The sequence below is a fragment of the Petromyzon marinus genome, unplaced genomic scaffold (genome assembly GCF_048934315.1).
Source record: "Petromyzon marinus isolate PM22_M1 ecotype Great Lakes invasive population unplaced genomic scaffold, UKy_Petmar_22M1.pri1.0 PM_Scaffold_320, whole genome shotgun sequence".
Lineage (NCBI taxonomy): Eukaryota > Metazoa > Chordata > Hyperoartia > Petromyzontiformes > Petromyzontidae > Petromyzon > Petromyzon marinus.
The window spans coordinates 23,855-46,481 of NW_027423303.1; the positions used below are offsets into that span (position 1 = coordinate 23,855).

Consider the following 22,627-nt stretch of genomic DNA (forward strand, 5'->3'; position numbering starts at 1 on the left):
TGAGTGAGTGATGGTGGTGAGTGATGGTGGTGAGTGATGGTGAGTGAGTGAGTGATGGTGAGTGAGTGATGGTGAGTGAGTGAGTGAGTGATGATGGTGAGTGATGGTGAGTGAGTGAGTGATGGTGGTGAGTGATGGTGGTGGTGAGTGAGTGATGGTGAGTGAGTGAGTGATGGTGGTGAGTGATGGTGGTGGTGAGGATGTACACCTGTTCTTGATCAAGATGATGCTCAGGGTGACGTTCCCTGCAGTGATGTTGAGGGTGGCTTCCATTGGATGTTGTTCATGCTGCTGCTGCTGTATGTCACAGGGAGTGCAGTACAACTTTCACGTGCACCTAGCCTGGCACGTGTGTGTCTGTGTGTGTGTGTGTCTGTGTGTGTGTCTGTGTCTGTGTGTCTGTGTGTGTGTGTCTGTGTGTGTGACTGTGTGTGTGTGTGTCTGTGCGTGTGTTTCTGTGTGTGTGTCTGTGTGTGTCTGTGTGTGTCTGTGTGTGTGTGTGTGTCTGTGTGTCTGTGTGTGTGACTGTGTGTGTGTCTGTGTGTGTGTGACTGTGTGTGTGTCTGTGTGTGTGTCTGTGTGTGTGTGTCTGTGTGTGTGTCTGTGTGTGTGTGTCTGTGTGTGTGTGACTGTGTGTGTGTGTCTGTGTGTGTCTGTGTGTGTGTGTGTCTGTGTGTGTCTGTGTGTGGGTGTCTGTGTGTGTGTGTCTGTGTGTGCGTGTCTGTGTATGTGTGACTGTGTGTATGTGTGTCTGTGTGTGTGTATCTGTGTGTCTGTCTGTGTGTGTGTCTGTGTGTGGGGAGTGATAGTGTAGCGGTTAGCGCTACGCTGCGCTATGAACCTGGCGACCCGGGTTCGATTCCCGCTCATGGCCAACACCAGTGACGATTATCTGAACCGGTCCCGGGCCTCCCCTAGGTCGACTCAGCCTCAAATGAGTACCTGGTGCGGTGTGTAAACATTGCCACTGGGGAGACAAAGGCGGTCGGGCGTGGTGCTGGCCACCCACCCACTCGTGTACCGTTCCGGCCTTCATAGGTGCTCGCTAACAGCACTTGCCCCTACAGTCTGTTAAGGCTATATGGGGGATCTTTGTTTGTTTTTGTGTCTGTATGTGTGTCTGTGTGTGTGTGTGTTCTATGTGTGTGTCTGTGTGTGTGTGTCTGTGTGTGTGTCTGTGTGTGTGTGTCTGTGAGTATCTGTGTGTGTCTGTGTGTGTGTTTCTGTGTGTGTGTGTCTGTGTCTGTGTGACTGTGTCTGTGTCTGGAGCCGGTCAGTTTAACAGCAGAGGTCTCACTCCGAATCAGTCGAGCGGCAATATCTTTTCATCGGTTGCGTAACGCTGTGTGGAAGCTACCTGGTCTGTCGCTCCGCACTAAGCTTCAGGTCTTCTCGGCCACGGTCATTCCCTCCCTTCTCTACGCTTGCGAAACGTGGACCCCCCTAATGGAACATCTTCGCCGGTTAGAAACATTTGGGCTGGCGTGCCTACGATCCATCCTGGCTTTAACCAAACTGGATTGTGTGAGGAGCTCACAAATCCTTGAAAGATCTGGGCAAGGTCCCATCGGTGAGCTCCTCCGGCAGGCAAGGCTGCGATGGCTGGGTCATGTAGCCCGCATGCCCAGCCACCGCATGCCGAAACAGCTTTTGTTTGGCCGGATTGAGGGGGCTAAGCGGGCGCGGCACGGGCTAGAGAAGAGATGGAGTGATGTGGTACAGGAGGACCTGGAGCTGAGTGGACTTGCCGATGACTGGTACCAGCGGTGTCAAGATCGGCCTCTGTGGAGGAGGCTCGTGAAGGACGCTACTGGGCAGTTGGAGGCAGTCGCCCTCCAACAACAACGGAGGGCGGAGGAGCGACGCTCACAACAACGAGCGGAGCGCCGGGTGGCTAAAGCACAGCAGGTTGGCACAGTAGGGGGCACAGGTGGTGCATCAGCCAGTCATCTCAGTCAGTCGACCCGTGGCACCTGGGTCTGCCCCGTGACCTCCTGCCAGCGGGCGTTCGACACTTCACGTGGCCTCAGGGTGCACATAGCCTGGCACAAGCGTCGCGGTGACGTCACCGCCACTTAGTGGCGAATGGCGGTTGTTGTGTGTGTACGTGTGTGTCTACGTGCGTGTGTCTCTGTGTGTGTCTTTGCGTGTGTCTTTGTGCGTGTGTATATGTCTATGTGTGTGTCTATGTCTATGTGTGTGTGTGTGTCTATATTTAGGTCTGGTGTATGTCTGTGTGTCTGCGTGTCTATGGCTATGTGTATGTCTATGTGTGTCTTTGTGCGTGTGTCTGTGTGTATATGTCTCTGTGTGTGTCTATGTGTGTGTGTCTATATCTAGGTCTGGTGTGTGTCTGTGTGTCTGCGTGTCTATGGCTATGTGTATGTCTATGTGTGTCTTTGTGCGTGTGTCTGTGTGTCTATGTCTATGTGTGTGTGTAGAGGTGTGTGTGTGTGTCTGTGCGTGTGTGTCTGTGTGGGTGTGTCGATGTCTATGTGTGTCTTTGTGCGTGTGTCTGTGTGTCTATGTCTTTGTGTGTGTGTAGAGGTGTGTGTGTGTGTCTGTGCGTGTGTGTCTGTGTGGGTGTGTCGATGTCTATGTGTGTCTTTGTGCGTGTGTCTGTGTGTCTATGTCTTTGTGTGTGCCTATGTGTGTGTCTATGTCTTGGTCTGTGTGTCTGTGTCATTGTCTGTGTGTGTGTGTCTATGTGTCGATATGTGTGTCTATGTGTGAGTCTAAGTGTGTCAATGTCCGTTTATCCCCCAGGTTACCTGGGGGATCTTTGTCTCTATGTACATCATAGGTGGTGCTCCTCGCTACGAACAGCACTTGCCCCTACAGCCCTGCTAGAGGCTACCTGGGGGAGCTTTGTCTGTGTGTGTCTAACACTGCACTTGCCCCTACAGCCCTGCTAGAGGCTACCTGGGGGAGCTTTATCTGTGTGTGTCTAACTGCACTTGCCCCTACAGCCCTGCTAGAGGCTACCTGGGGGAGCTTTGTCTTTGCTCACTACTTCTCCACACATGACCACAACAGGAAGCTTAAAGGCCGCGCGTGCAACATGAAGACACAGACACAGTGACACAGACACACACAGACACACACACACAGACACATAGACACATAGACACACACACACAGACACACAGTGACACACACAGTGACACACACAGTGACACACACACACAGTGACACACACACAGACACACAGTGACACACACACACACAGACACACAGTAACACACACAGTGACACACACACACAGTGACACACACAGTGACACACACACACAGACACACACAGACACACACACAGACACACACACAGACACACACACACATAGACACACACACAGACACACACACAGACACACACAGTGACACACACAGTGACACACACAGTGACACACACACACAGACACACACACACACAGACACACACACAGACACACACACACAGACACACACACAGACACACACACAGACACACACACACAGACACACACACAGACACACAGACACACACACACAGACACACACACACAGACACACACACACAGACACACACAGACACACACTCACACACACAGACACACACAGACACACACAGACACACACTCACACACACAGACACACACAGACACACAGACACATACAGACACACACACAGACACACACACACAGACAGACACACACACAGACACACACACACAGACACACACAGACACACACACACACACAGACACACACACACAGACACACACAGACACACACACACACACAGACACACACACACAGACACACACACACAGACACACACACACAGACACACACACAGACACACACACACAGACACACACAGATACACACACACAGACACACACACACACAGACACACACACACTCACACCCAGATCAATTGACACATCCACCTTTTGCCATACACATCCTCTTCCTACACCACATCCTTTTGCATCATCATCAGAACCACGAACATCATCACCATCATCACCATCAGCATCACCAGCATCATCATCACCATCATCACCAACATTATCAACACCATCATCACCATCATCACTATCATAGACTCAAAACTGCTCATAAACTCAGCACTGCCCAATGACTCAACACGGCCCATAGACTTAAAACTGCACCATAGACTCAACACTGCACCATAGACTCAACACTCCACCATAGACTCAACACTGCTCATAGACTCAACACTCCACCATAGACTCAACACTGCCCATAGACTCAACACTGCCCATAGACTCAACACTGCACCATAGACTCAACACTGTACCATAGACTCAACACTGCCCATAGACTCAACACTGCCCATAGACTCAACACTGCCCATAGACTCAACACTGCACCATAGACTCAACACTGTACCATAGACTCAACAATGCACCATAGACTCAACACTGCACCATAGACTCAACACTGCACCATAGACTCAACACTGCCCATAGACTCAACACAGCACCATAGACTCAACACTGCCCATAGACTCAACACTGCACCATAGACTCAACACTGCACCATAGACTCAACACTGCCCATAGACTCAACACTGCCAATAGACTCAGCACTGCCCATAGACTCAACACTGCACCATAGACTCATCACTACCCATAGACTCAGCACTGCCCATAGACTCAACACTGCACCATAGACTCAACACTGCCCATAGACTCAACACTGCCAATAGACTCAGCACTGCCCATAGACTCAACACTGCACCATAGACTCATCACTACCCATAGACTCAGCACTGCCCATAGACTCAACACTGCCCCATAGACTCAACACTGCCCATAGACTCAACACTGTCCCATAGACTCAAAACTGCTCATAGACTCAACACTGCACCATAGACTCAACACTGCCCATAGACTCAACACTACCCATAGACTCAACACTGCACCATAGACTCAGCACTGCACCATAGACTCAACACTGCACCATAGACTCAACACTTTACCATAGACTCAACACCGCACCATAAACTCAACACTGTCCATAGACTCAACACTGCCCCATAGACTCAACACTGCCCATAGACTCAACACTGCACCATAGACTCAACACTGCATCATAGACTCAACACTGCCCATAGACTCAACACTGCCCAATAGACTCAACACTGCCCATAGACTCAACAATGCCCATAGACTCAACATTGCCCATAAACTCAGCACTGCCCATCGATTCAACACTGCATCATAGACTCAACACTGCCCATAGACTCAACACTGCCCATAGACTCAACAATGCCCATAGACTCAACATTGCCCATAAACTCAGCACTGCCCATCGATTCAACACTGCATCATAGACTCAACACTGCCCATAGACTCAACACTGCATCATAGACTCAACACTGCACCATAGACTCAACACTGCACCATAGACTCAACACTGCCCATAGACTCAACACTGCCCATAGACTCAACACTGCCCATAGACTCAACACTGCACCATAGACTCATCACTACTCATAGACTCAACACTGCCCATAGACTCAACACTGCCCATAGACTCAACACTGCCCCATAGACTCATAACTGCTCATAGACTCAGCACTGCCCATAGACTCAACACTGCCCGTAGACTTAACACTGCACCATAGACTCAGCACTCCACCATAGACTCAACACTGCCCATAGACTCAACACTGCCCATAGACTCAACACTGCACCATAGACTCAACACTGCACCATAGACTCAACACTGCACCATAGACTCAACACTGCACCATAGATTCAACACTGCACCATAGACTCAACACTGCACCATAGACTCAACACTGCACCATAGACTCAACACTGCCCTTGACTCAACACTGCACCATAGACTAAACACTGCCCATATACTCAATACTGCACCATAGACTCAACACTGCACCATAGACTCAACACTGCACCATATATTCAGCACTGTCATAGACTCAACACTGCCCATAGACTCATCACTGCCCATAGACTCAACACTGCACCATAGACTCAACACTGCCCATAGACTCAGCACTGCCCATAGACTCAACACTGCCCATAGACTCAACACTGCCCATAAACTCAGCACTGCCCATCGACTCAACACTGCATCATAGACTCAACACTGCCCATAGACTCAACACTGCCCATAGACTCAACAATGCCCATAGACTCAACATTGCCCATAGACTCAATACTGCACCATAGACCCAACACTGCACCATAGACTCAACACTGCACCATCGATTCAGCACTGCCCATAGACTCAACACTGCCCATAGACTCAACACTGCACCATAGACTCAACACTGCACCATAGACTCAACACTGCACCATAGACTCAACACTGCCCATAGATTCAACACCTCACCATAGATTCAGCACTGCACCATAGACTCAGCACTGCCCATAGACTCAACACAGCACCATAGACTCAACACTGCACCATAGACTCAACACTGCAACATAGACTCAACACTGTACCATAGACTCAGCACTGCCCATAGACTCAACACTGTACCATAGACTCAACACTGCACCGTAGACTCAGCACTGCACCATAGACTCAACACTACCCATAGACTCAACACTGCACCATAGACTCAACACTGCACCATAGACTCAACACTGCACCATAGACTCAACACTGCACCATAGACCCAGCACTGCCACCCATAGACTCAATACTGCACCATATACTCAACACTGCACCATAGACTCAACACTGCACATAGACTCAACACTACCCATAGACTCAACACTGCACCATAGACTCAACACTGCCCATAGACTCAACACTGCCCATAGACTCAACACTGCACCATAGACTCAACACTGCCCATAGACTCAACACTGCCCATAGACTCAACACTGCCCATAGACTCAACACTGTACCATAGACTCAACACTGCACCATAGACTCAACACTGCACCATAGACTCAACACTGCCCATAGACTCAACACTGCCCATAGACTCAACACTGTACCATAGACTCAACACTGCACCATAGACTCAACACTGTACCATAGACTCAACACTGCACCATAGACTCAACACTGCCCATAGACTCAACACTACCCATAGACTCAACACTGCACCATAGACTCAACACTGCACCATAGACTCAACACTACCCCATAGACTCAACACTGCACCATAGACTCAACACTGCACCATAGATTCAACATTGCCCATAGACTCAACACTGCCCATAGACTCAACACTTCCCATAGACTCAACACTGCACCATAGACTCAACACTGCCCATAGACTCAATACTGCACCATAGACTCAACATTGCCCATAGACTCAACACTGCCCATAGACTCATCACTGCCCATAGACTCAACACTGCACCATAGACTCAACACTGCACCATAGACTCAACACTGCACCATAGACTCAACACTGCCCATAGACTCAACACTGCCCATAGACTCAACACTGCGCCATAGACTCAACACTGCCCATAGACTCAATTCTGCACCATAGACTCAACACTGCACCATAGACTCAACACTGCACCATAGATTCAGCACTGCCCATAGACTCAACACTGCCCATAGACTCAACACTGCACCATAGACTCAACACTGCACCATAGACTCAACACTGCACCATAGACTCAACACTGCACCATAGATTCAGCACTGCACCATAGACTCAGCACTGCCCATAGACTCAACACAGCACCATAGACTCAACACTGCACCATAGACTCAACACTGCAACATAGACTCAACACTGTACCATAGACTCAGCACTGCCCATAGACTCAACACTGTACCATAGACTCAACACTGCACCATAGACTCAGCACTGCACCATAGACTCAACACTACCCATAGACTCAACACTGCACCATAGACTCAACACTGCCCATAGACTCAACACTACCCATAGACTCAACACTGCACCATAGACTCAACACTGCCCATAGACTCAACACTGCCCATAGACTCAACACTGCACTATAGACTCAACACTGCCCATAGACTCAACACTGCCCATAGACTCAACACTGCCCATAGACTCAACACTGTACCATAGACTCAACACTGCACCATAGACTCAACACTGCACCATAGACTCAACACTGCCCATAGACTCAACACTGCCCATAGACTCAACAATGTACCATAGACTCAACACTGCACCATAGACTCAACACTGTACCATAGACTCAACACTGCACCATAGACTCAACACTGCACCATAAGCTCAACACTGCCCATAGACTCAACACTGCACCATAGATTCAGCACTGCACCATAGACTCAGCACTGCCCATAGACTCAACACTGCCCATAAACTCAACACTGCCCATAGACTCAACACCGCACCATAAACTCAACACTGCCCATAGACTCAACACTGCCCATAGACTCAACAATGTACCATAGACTCAACACTGCACCATAGACTCAACACTGTACCATAGACTCAACACTGCACCATAGACTCAACACTGCACCATAAGCTCAACACTTCCCATAGACTCAACACTGCACCATAGATTCAGCACTGCACCATAGACTCAGCACTGCCCATAGACTCAACACTGCCCATAAACTCAACACTGCCCATAGACTCAACACCGCACCATAAACTCAACACTGCCCATAGACTCAACACTGCCCAATAGACTCAACACTGCCCATAGACTCAACACTGCCCATAGACTCAACACTACCCATAGACTCAACACTGTACCATAGACTCAACACTGCCCAATAGACTCAACACTGCACCATAGACTCAACACTGTACCATAGACTCAACACTGCACCATATACTCAACACTGCACCATAGACTCAACACCGCCCCATAGACTCAACACTGCACCATAGACTCAACACTGCACCATAGACTCAACACCGCCCCATAGACTCAACACTGCACCATAGACTCAACACTGCACCATAGACTCAGCACTGCCCATAGACTCAACACTGCCCATAGACTCAACACTGCCCATAGACTCAACACTGCCCATAGACTCAACACTGCACCATAGACTCAACACTGCACCATAGACTCAACACTGCACCATAGACTCAACACTGTACCATAGACTTACACAACCCATAGAATCCCCATAGACCCACACTAACCATAGACTTACACTACCCAGGAGCTTTGTGTTAGGCAATGTTTAGAATTCCTCTCTGCATGATAAGCGGTGGTTGTGTACAAATTGTCATTTGTGTTGAGTTTAGTGATTCGTGTGACCCAGGTCAAGTTGGACATCCCAGACTCACTCACTCACCCAATCATTCACCCAATCATTCACCCACCCTCTCATCCACCCACTCACTCACTCAGCCACCCACTAACCGACCCACCCACTCACCCACCCACCCACTCATTCACCCACCCACTCACCTGCCCACTCACCCATCCACCCACCCACTCACCCACCCACTCATTCACCCATCCACTCACCTGCCAACTCACTCACCCAACTATCCATCCACTCACCCACTCACCCATTCACTCACCCATTGACTCACCCACCCACCCATCCACCCACTCACCCATCCACCCACTCACCCATACACCCACCCACCCACCCACTCACCAACCCACCCATCCACCCACCCACTCACCCATCCACCCACCCACTCACCCATCCACCCACCCACCCACTCACCCATCCACCCACCCACCCACTCACCCATCCACCCACCCACCCACCGACTCACCCACTCACCCAATAGGGAAAGCTTTGTCTGTGTGTACATCATAGGCGGTGCTGCTACTCACTACAACTAACACTGCACTTGCCCCTAGAGCCCTGCTGGGGGCTACCTGGGGGAGCTTTGCATTTTCACCTCGTGGTGCCCAGAAGGCACTTCCCAATGCAGCTCGACTGGCAGAAATTCACTTTCCATGGGAATGTGGAATGGGCAGACACCTGCAACGCACACAGAGAGACGGAGACACAGGCTGGAGTCAGAGTTAGTGACTGCCTTGTCAACTTCTGAGTGGTTAGTGACTCAGTCAGTCACTCACTCAGTCACTCACTCAGTCACTCACTCAGTCAGTCAGTCACTCACTCAACCAATTACCCACTCATACACTCACCCGCTCACTCATTCACCCACCAACTCACTCGCCCACTCGCTCACCCACTCACCCACCGACCCACCCACTCACCCACCCACCCACTCAATCACTCACCCACCCACTCACCTATCCACCCGCCCACTCACGCACCCACTCACCTACGCACTCACGCACTCACCCACCGACTCACCCACTCACCCACCGACTCACCCACTCACCCACCCACTCACCCATTCACCCACCCATCCATCCACTCACTCTACCACCCACTCACCCACTCACCCACTCACTCACCCACTTACTGACTCACTCACTCACCCACTCACTCACCCACTCACCCACCCACTCACTCACCCAACCACCCAGTCACTCACTCACCAACTCACCCACTCACCCACTCACTCACTCACTCACCCACCCACTCACTCACCCACTTACTGACTCACCCACTCACTCACCCACTTACTGACTCACTCACTCACCCACTCACTCACCCACTCACCCACCCACTCACTCACCCACTGACTCACCCAACCACCCAGTCACTCACTCACCAACTCACCCACTCACCCACTCACCCACCCACTCACCCACTCACTCACCCACTTACTGACTCACTCACTCACCCACTCACACACGCACCCACTCACCGACCCACTCACCCACCCATCCATCCACTCACTCTACCACCCACTCACCCACACACTCACCCACTTACTGACTCACTCACTCACCCACTCACTCACTCACCCACTCACCCACCCACTCACTCACCCACTCAATCACCCAACCACCCAGTCACTCACTCACCAACTCACCCACTCACTCACTCACCCACTTAATGACTGACTCACTCACCCACTCACTCACTCACTCACCCACCCACTCACTCACTCACCCACCCACCCACTCACCGACCCACTCACCCACCCATGCATCCACTCACTCTACCACCCACTCACCCACTCACTCACCCACTTACTGACTCACTCACTCACCCAATCACTCACTCACCCACTCACTCACCCACCCACCCATCCATCCACCCACCCACCCACCCACTCACTCACTTACTCACACACTCACTCACTCACTCACCCACTCACTCACTCACTAACTCACTCACTCACCCACTCACCCACTCACTCACTCACCCACCCACCCACTCACTCACCCACTCACTCACCCACTCATGCACCCACCCACTCACTCACTCACTCACCCACTCACTCACCCACCCATTCATCCATCCATCCACCCACCCACCCACTCACTCACTCACCCACTCACTCACTCACCCACTAACTCACTCACTCACCCACTCACTCACTCACCCACCCACTCACTCACCCACTCACTCACCCACTCATACACCCACTCACTCACTCACTCACCCACTCACCCACCTACCCACTCACCCACTCACCCACCCACCCACTCACTCACCCACCCACTCACCCACCCACTCACCCACTCACTCACCCACTCACTCACTCACCCACCCACCCAATCACCGACCCACTCACCCACCCATCCATCCACTCACCCACCTACCCACTCACCCACTCACCCACCCACCCACCCACTCACTCACTCACCCACTCACCCACCCACCCAATCACCGACCCACTCACCCACACATCCATCCACTCACTCTACCACCCACTCACCCACTCACCCACTCACTCACCCACTTACTGACTCACTCACTCACCCACTCACTCACTCACCCACTCACCCACCCACTCACTCACCCACTCACTCACCCAACCACCCAGTCACTCACTCACCAACTCACCCACTCACCCACTCACTCACTCACCCACCCATTCACTCACTCACCCACCCACCCACTCACTCACCCACTCACTCACTCACCCACTCACTCACTCACCCACCCACCCACCCACTCACTCACCCACTCAATCACCCAACCACCCAGTCACTCACTCACCAACTCACCCACTCACTCACTCACCCACTTACTGACTGACTCACTCACCCACTCACTCACTCACTCACCCACCCACTCACTCACTCACCCACCCACCCACTCACTCACCCACGCAATCACCCAACCACCCAGTCACTCACTCACCAACTCACCCACTCACTCACTCACCCACTTACTGACTGACTCACTCACCCACTCACTCACTCACCCACCCACTCACTCACCCACCCACCCACTCACCGACCCACTCACCCACCCATGCATCCACTCACTCTACCACCCACTCACCCACTCACCCACTCACTCACCCACTTACTGACTCACTCACTCACCCACTCACTCACTCACCCACTCACTCACCCACTCACTCACTCACCCACCCATCCATCCACCCACCCACCCACCCACTCACTCACTTACTCACACACTCACTCACTCACTCACCCACTCACTCACTCACTAACTCACTCACTCACCCACTCACCCACTCACTCACTCACCCACCCACCCACTCACTCACCCACTCACTCACCCACTCATGCACCCACCCACTCACTCACTCACCCACTCACTCACCCACCCATCCATCCACCCACCCACCCACTCACTCACTCACTCACCCACTCACTCACTCACCCACTAACTCACTCACTCACCCACTCACCCACTCACTCACTCACCCACCCACCCACTCACTCACTCACCCACTCAATCACCCAACCACCCAGTCACTCACTCACCAACTCACCCACTCACTCACTCACCCACTTACTGACTGACTCACTCACCCACTCACTCACTCACTCACCCACTCACTCACTCACTCACCCACCCACCCACTCACTCACCCACTCAATCACCCAACCACCCAGTCACTCACTCACCAACTCAGCCACTCACTCACTCACCCACTTACTGACTGACTCACTCACCCACTCACTCACTCACTCACCCACTCACTCACTCACTCACCCACCCACCCACTCACCGACCCACTCACCCACCCATGCATCCACTCACTCTACCACCCACTCACCCATTCACCCACTCACTCACCCACTTACTGACTCACTCACTCACCCACTCACTCACTCACCCACTCACTCACCCACTCACTCACTCACCCACCCATCCATCCACCCACCCACCCACCCACTCACTCACTTACTCACACACTCACTCACTCACTCACCCACTCACTCACTCATTAACTCACTCACTCACCCACTCACCCACTCACTCACTCACCCACCCACCCACTCACTCACCCACTCACTCACCCACTCATGCACCCACCCACTCACTCACTCACTCACCCACTCACTCACCCACCCACCCATCCATCCACCCACCCACCCACCCACTCACTCACTCACTCACCCACTCACTCACTCACCCACTAACTCACTCACTCACCCACTCACTCACTCACCCACCCACCCACTCACTCACCCACTCACTCATGCACCCACCCACTCACTCACTCACCCACTCACCCACCTACCCACTCACCCACTCACCCACCCACCCACTCACTCACTCACCCACCCACTCACCCACCCACTCACCCACTCACTCACCCACTCACTCACTCACCCACCCACCCAATCACCGACCCATTCACCCACCCATCCATCCACTCACCCACCTACCCACTCACCCACTCACCCACCCACCCACTCACTCACCCACTCACTCACTCACCCACTCACTCACTCACCCACTCACCCACCCACCCAATCACCGACCCACTCACCCACACATCCATCCACTCACTCTACCACCCACTCACCCACTCACCCACTCACTCACCCACTTACTGACTCACTCACTCACCCACTCACTCACTCACCCACTCACCCACCCATTCACTCACCCACTCACTCACCCAACCACCCAGTCACTCACTCACCAACTCACCCACTCACCCACTCACTCACTCACCCACCCATTCACTCACTCACCCACCCACCCACTCACTCACCCACTCACTCACTCACCCACTCACTCACTCACCCACTCACTCACTCACCCACCCATCCACCCACCCACCCACTCACTCACTCACTCACCCACTCACTCACCCACTAACTCACTCACTCACCCACTCACCCACTCACCCACCCACCCACCCACTCACTCACCCACTCACGCACCCACCCACTCACTCACCCACCTACCCACCCACTCACCCACCTACTCACTCACCCACCTACCCACTCACCCACCTACCCACTCACCCACCTACCCACTCACCCACTCACCCACCCACCCACCCACTCACTCACTCACCCACCTACTCACCCACCCACTCACTCACCCACTCAATAACCCACTCACTCACCCACTCACTCACCCACCCACTCAACCACCCACTCACTCACCCACTCACTCACTCACTCACCCACTCACTCACTCACCCACTCACCCACTCACCCACCCACCCACTCACTCACCCACTCACTAACTCACTCACTCACCCACTCACTCACTCACTTACCCACCCTCTCACTCACTCACTCACCCACTCATTCACCCACTAACCCACCCACTCACTCACCCACCCGCTCACTCATTCACCCACCCACTCACTCACCCACTCACCCACTCACTCACTCACCCACCCACCCACACACCCACTCACCCAGCCACTCACCCACCCACCCACTCACCCACCCACCCACTTACCCACCCACCCACTCACCCACCCACCCACTCACCAACCCGCCCACTCAATCACTCACTCACGCAGCCACTCACCTACCCACTCACGCACTCACTCACCCACTTACTGACTCACTCACTCACCCACTCACTCACTCACCCACTCACCCACCCACTCACTCACCCACTCACTCACCCAACCACCCACTTACTGACTGACTCACTCACCCACTCACTCACTCACCCACCCATTCACTCACTCACCCACCCACCCACCCACTCACTCACCCACTCACTCACTCACCCACCCATCCACCCACCCACCCACTCACTCACTTACCCACACACTCACTCACTCACTCACCCACTCACTCACTCACCCACTAACTTACTCACTCACCCACTCACCCACTCACCCACCCACCCACTCACTCACCCACTCACGCACCCACCCACTCACTCACCCACCCACCCACTCACCTACCCACTCACGCACTCACCCACCCACCCACTGACCCAATCACCCATTCAACCACCCATCCATCCACTCACTCTACCACCCACTCACCCACTCACTCACCCACTTACTGACTCACTCACTCACCCACTCACCCACTCACTCACTCACCCAACCATCCACCCACCCACCCACTCACTCACTTACCCACACACTCACTCACTCACTCACCCACTCACTCACTCACCCACTAACTCACTCACTCACCCACTCACCCACCCACCCACTCACTCACCCACTCACGCACCCACCCACTCACTCACCCACCCACCCACTCACCCACCCACTCACCCACCCATTCACTCACTCACTCACCCACTCACCCACCCACCCACTCTCCCACTCACCCACTCACTCACCCACCCACCCACCCACTCACTCACCCACCCACCCACTCACTCACCCACCCACACACTCACCCACATACCCACCCACTCACTAACCCACCCACTCACCCACACACTCACCCACATACCCACCCACTCACCCACTCACTCACCCACTCACTCACTCACCCACCCACCCACTCACTCACCCACCCACCCACCTACTCACCCATCCATCCATCCACCCACCCACCCACTCACTCACTCACTTACCCACACACTCACTCACTCACCCACTCACTCACTCACCCACTAACTCGCTCACTCACCCACTCACCCACTCACTCACTCACCCACCCACACACTCACCCAATCACTCACCCACGCACCCACCCACTCACCCACTCACCCACCCACTCACTCACCCACTCACCCACTCACCCACCCACCCACTCACTCACCCTCCCACCCACTCACTCACTCACCCACTCACTCACTCACACACTCACCCACTCAGTCACTCACCCACTCAATCACCCACCCACCCACCCAATCACTCACTCACCCACTCACTCACTCACTCACCCACTCACTCACTCACTCACCCACTCACTCACTCACACTCACCCACTCACTCACTCACTCACCCACTCACTCACCCACCCACTCAATCACCCACTCACCCACTCACTCACCCACTCACCCACCCAACCACTCACTCACCCACTCACCCACTCACTCACCCACTCACTCACTCACCTACCCTCTCACTCACTCACTCACCCACTCACTCACCCACTCACCCACCCACTCACTCACCCACCCACCCACCCACTCACCCACTCACCCAGTCACTCAGTCACCCACTCACTCACCCACTCACTCACCCACTCACCACCCACCCACCCACTCACTCACTCACCCACTCACCCACCCACTCACCCACCCACTCACTCACCCACTCACTCACTCACCCACTCACCCATCCACACATTCACCCACCCACCCACTCACTTACTCACTCACCCTCCCACCCACCCACTCACCCACCCATCCATCCACCCACCCACTCACTCACTTACTTACCCACACTCTCACTCACTCACCCACTCACTCACTCACCCACCTAATCACTCACCCACTCACCCACACACCCATCCACTCACCCACTCACTCACCCACCCACCCACTCACTCACCCACTCACTCACCCACCCACTCACCCACTCACCCAGTCACTCACTCACTCACTCACCCACTCACCCAGTCACTCACTCACTCACTCACCCACTCACCCACCCACTCACTCACTCACCCACCCACCCACTCACCCACTTACTAACTCACCCACTCACCCACTCACTAACCCACTCACCCACCCACTCACTCACTCACCCACTCACTCACCCACCCACTCACCCACCCACCCACCCACTCACTCACCCACTCACTCACCCACCCACCCACCCACACACTCACCCACCCATCCATCCACCCACCCACCCACCCACTCACCCACTCACTCACTCACTTACCCACACTCTCACTCACTCACTCACCCACTCACTCACTCACTGACCCACCCACTCACTCACCCACCTAATCACTCACCCACTCACCCACACACCCATCCACTCACCCACTCACTCACTCACCCACCCACTCACTCACCCACTCAATCATTCCCTCACCCACTCACTCACTCACGCACCCACCCATCCATCCACCCACTCATCCACTCACTCACTCACCCTCTCACTCACTCACTCACCCACTCACTCACTCACTCACCCACCCACTCACTCACCCACTCACTCACTCACTCACCCACTCACCCACTCACTCACTCACCCACTCACTTACTCACTCGCCCCTCACTCACTCACCCACCCACTCACTTACTCACCCACTCACTCACTCACTCACCCACTCACTCACTCACCCACCCACCAACCCACTCACCCACTCACTCAACCACTCACCCACTCACTCACTCACCCACACCCTCACTCACTCACCCACACACTCACCCACTCACTCACTGACTCACCCACTCACTCACCCACTCACTCACTCACTCACCCACCCACTCACTCACCCACTCACTCACTCACTCACCCACCCACCCACCCACTCACTCACTCACCCACTCGCCCACTCACTCACTCACTCGCCCACTCACTCACTCACCCACCCACTCACTCACCCACTCACTCACTCACTAACCCACCCACTCACTCACTCACCCACTCACCCACTCACTCACCCACCCACTCACTCACACACTCACTCACCCACTCACCCACTCACTCACACACTCACCCACTCACTCAGCCACCCACTCACCCACTCACTCACTCACCCACCCACTCACACACTCACTCACTCACCCACTCACTCACCCACTCACTCACTCACCCACCCACTCACTCACCCACTCACTCACTCACCCACCCACCCACCCACTCACTCACTCACCCACTCGCCCACTCACTCACTCACTCGCCCACTCACTCACTCACCCACCCACTCACTCACCCACTCACTCACTCACTAACCCACCCACTCACTCACTCACCCACTCACCCACTCACTCACCCACCCACTCACACACTCACCCACTCACTCACCCACCCACTCACCCACTCACTCACTCACCTACCCACCCACCCACCCACTCACTCACCCACTCACTCACTCACCCACTCACTCACCCACCCACTCACCCACTCACTCACCCACCCACTCACTTACTCACCCACCCACTCACCCACCCACTCACTCACTCACACACTCACTCACCCACTCACCCACTCACTCACACACTCACCCACCCACTCACCCACCCACTCACTCACCCACTCACCCACTCACTCACTCACCCACTCACTCACTCACCCACTCACCCACTCACCCACTCACCCCATACCACACCCACTCACTCACTCACCCACCCACTCACTCACCCACTCACTCACTCACCCACCCACCCACCCACCCACTCACACTCACCCACTCGCCCACTCACTCACTCACTCGCCCACTCACTCACTCACCCACCCACTCACTCACCCACTCACTCACTCACTAACCCACCCACTCACTCACTCACCCACTCACCCACTCACTCACCCACCCACTCACACACTCACCCACTCACTCACCCACCCACTCACCCACTCACTCACTCACCTACCCACCCACCCACCCACTCACTCACCCACTCACTCACTCACCCACTCACTCACCCACCCACTCACCCACTCACTCACCCACCCACTCACTTACTCACCCACCCACTCACCCACCCACTCACTCACTCACACACTCACTCACCCACTCACCCACTCACTCACACACTCACCCACCCACTCACCCACCCACTCACTCACCCACTCACCCACTCACTCACTCACCCACTCACTCACTCACCCACTCACCCACTCACCCACTCACCCCATACCACACCCACTCACTCACTCACCCACCCACTCACTCACCCACTCACTCACTCACTCACCCACTCACACACTCACTCACCCACTCACTCACTCACTCACCCACCCACTCACTCACCCACTCACACACTCACCCACCCACTCACTCACTCACTCACCCACTCACACACTCACTCACTCACCCACTCACTCACCCACTCACTCACTCACTCACCCACTCACTCACCCACTCACTCACCCACCCACTCACTCACTCACTCACCCACTCACTCACCCACTCACTCACTCACTCACCCACTCACACACTCACTCACCCACCCACTCACTCACTCACCCACCCACTCACTCACTCACTCACCCACTCACTCACTCACTAACCCACCCACTCACTCACTCACTTACCCACCCACTCACTCACACACTCACTCACCCACTCACCCACTCACTCACTCACCCACTCACTCACTCACCCACTCACCCACTCACTCACACACTCACTCACCCACTCACCCACTCACCCACTCACCCACTCACTCACACACTCACCCACTCACTCACCCACCCACTCACCCACTCACTCACTCACCTACCCACCCACCCACCCACTCACTCACCCACTCACTCACTCACCCACTCACTCACCCACCCACTCACCCACTCACTCACCCACCCACTCACTTACTCACCCACCCACTCACCCACCCACTCACTCACACACTCACCCACTCACTCACCCACCCACTCACCCACTCACTCACTCACCTACCCACCCACCCACCCACTCACTCACCCACTCACTCACTCACCCACTCACTCACCCACCCACTCACCCACTCACTCACCCACCCACTCACTTACTCACCCACCCACCCACTCACCCACCCACCCACTCACCCACTCACCACAGTCACTTGCCCCTAACGGTCTGGGTTGTTGCCTGGGGGAACTTTGTCTCTATAAAGTCTTCACACTTTTACATAATCGGAACGCAAAGTACAGGAGAGTACACAGACAAAGCTCCCCCAGGTAGCCTCTAGTAGGGGCAAGTGCAGTGTTAGACACAGACAAAGCTCCCCCAGGTAGCCTCTAGCAGGGGCTGTAGGGCCAAGTGCTGTGTTAGACACACACAGACAAAGCTCCCCCAGGTAGCCTCTAGCAGGGGCAAGTGCAGTGTTATACACACAGACAAAGCTCCCACCAGGTAGCCTCTAGCAGGGGCTGTAGGGCCAAGTGCAGTGCTAGACACACACAGACAAAGCTCCCCTAGGTAGCCTCTAGCAGGGCTGTAGGGGCAAGTGCAGTGTTAGACACACACAGACAAAGCTCCCCCAAGTAGCCTCTAGCAGGGGCAAGTGCAGTATTAGACACACAGACAAAGCTCCCCCAGGTAGCCTCTAGCAGGGCTGTAGGGGCAAGTGCAGTGTTATACACACACAGACAAAGCTCCCCCAGGTAGCCTCTAGAAGGGGCAAGTGCAGTGTCTCACACACACAGACAAAGCTCCCCCAGGTAGCCTCTAGCAGGGCTGTAGGGGCAAGTGCAGTGTTAGACACACAGACAAAGCTCCCCCAGGTAGCCTCTAGCAGGGGCTGTAGGGGCAAGTGCATTGTTAGACACACACAGACAAAGCTCCCCCAGGTAGCATCTAGCAGGGCTGTAGGGGCAAGTGCAGTGTTAGACACACAGACAAAGCTCCCCCAGGTAGCCTCTAGCAGGGCTGTAGGGGCAAGTGCAATTAGACACACAGACAAAGCTCCCCCAGGTAGCCTCTAGCAGGGCTGCAGGGGCAAGTGCAGTGTTAGACACACACAGACAAAGCTCCCCCAGGTAGCCTCTTGCAGGGCTGTAGGGGCAAGTGCAGTTAGACACACACACAAACAAAGCTCCCCCAGGTAGCCTCTAGCAGGGCTGTAGGGGCAAGTGCAGTTAGACACACACACAGACAAAGCTCCCCCAGGTAGCCTCTAGCAGGGCTGTAGGGGAAAGTGCAGTGTTAGACACACAGACAAAGCTCCCCCAGGTAACCTCTAGCAGGGCTGTAGGGGCAAGTGCAGTTAGACACACACAGACAAAGCTCCCCCAGGTAGCCTCTAGCAGGGCTGTAGGGGCAAGTGCAGTGTTAGACACACAGACAAAGCTCCCCCAGGTAGCCTCTAGCAGGGCTGTAGGGGCAAGTGCTGCACCTATGAAGGCTACCGGCACTGTGGCTACACACACAGAGGGGGTGGGTGGTCAGCACCACCACGCCCGGCCGCCTTTGTCTCTCTCCCAGTGCTAGCGATGTTCACTACACCACTGCTACACCAGGTGGCACTCAGTTGAGGCTGAGTCGACCTAGAGGAGGCCCAGGACCGGTTCGGATAATCATCACTGTGGTGGTGTTGGCCGTGAGCGGGAATCAGACACAGACACACATACACACCCAACCAGCCATCCACTCACTCACTCACTAACCCACCCACTCACTCATTCACTCACCCACCCACTCACTCATTCACTCACCCTTTCACCCACCCACCCACTCACCCACCCACTCAATCACTCACCCACCCACTCACTCACCCATCCACCCACTCACTCACCCACCCATCCACCCACTCACTCACCCACCCACCCACTCACTCACCCACCCACTCACTCACCTACCCACCCACTCACCCACCCACTCACTCACCCACTCACCCACCCACTCACTCACTCACCCACTCACTCACCCACTCACCCACCCACTCACTCACTCACCCACCCACTCACGCACTCACCCACCCACTCACCCACCCACCCACTCACTCACTCACCCACCCACTCACTCACCCACCCACCCACTCACTCACCCATCCACCCACCCACCCACCAACCCACTCACCCACCCACCCACTCACCCACCCACTCACTCACCCACTCACCCACCCACTCACTCACCCACCCACTCACGCACTCACCCACCCACTCACCTACTCACCCACTCACCTACCCACCCACCCACCCACTCACTCACCCACCCACTCACTCACCCACCCACTCACTCACTCACCCACCCTCTCACTCACCCACCCACTCATTCACTCACCTACCCACCCACCCACTCACCTACTCACTCACCCACCCACTCACCCACCCACCCACTCACTCACCCACCCACCCACACACTCACTCACTCACTCACCTACCCACCCACCCACCCACTCACTCACCCACTCACTCACTCACCCACTCACTCACCCACCCACTCACCCACTCACTCACCCACCCACTCACTTACTCACCCACCCACCCACTCACCCACCCACCCACTCACCCACTCACTCACCTACCCACCCACCCACCCACTTACCTACCCACCCACCCACCCACTCACCCACCCACCCACTCACCCACCCACTCACTCACTCACCCACTCACCCACCCACCCACCCACTCACTCACCCACCCACCCACTCACCCACCCACCCACTCACCCACCCACCCACCCACTCACCCACTCACCCACCCACCCACTCACTCACCCACCCACCTACCCACTCACTCACCTACCCACCCACCCACCCACTCACTCACCCACCCACTCACTCACTCACCCACCCTCTCCCTCACCCACGCACTCATTCATTCACCTACCCACCCACCCACCCACTCA

General features: G+C 54.8%; 1 protein-coding gene across 1 annotated transcript in view; it reads right to left on the bottom strand.

Annotated features, from left to right (window-relative positions):
• The window catches only part of LOC142923194 (uncharacterized), a 58,413-nt gene that overhangs the window by 11,111 nt on the left and 24,675 nt on the right, over positions 1-22,627 (bottom strand). Inside the window, exons 3-4 of the mRNA XM_076064117.1 lie at positions 9,838-9,920; positions 209-297 (exon numbers count right to left, since the gene is read on the bottom strand). The gene's annotated coding sequence lies outside the window, so the exon portion shown is untranslated. The remainder of the gene's footprint in view (positions 1-208; positions 298-9,837; positions 9,921-22,627) is intronic.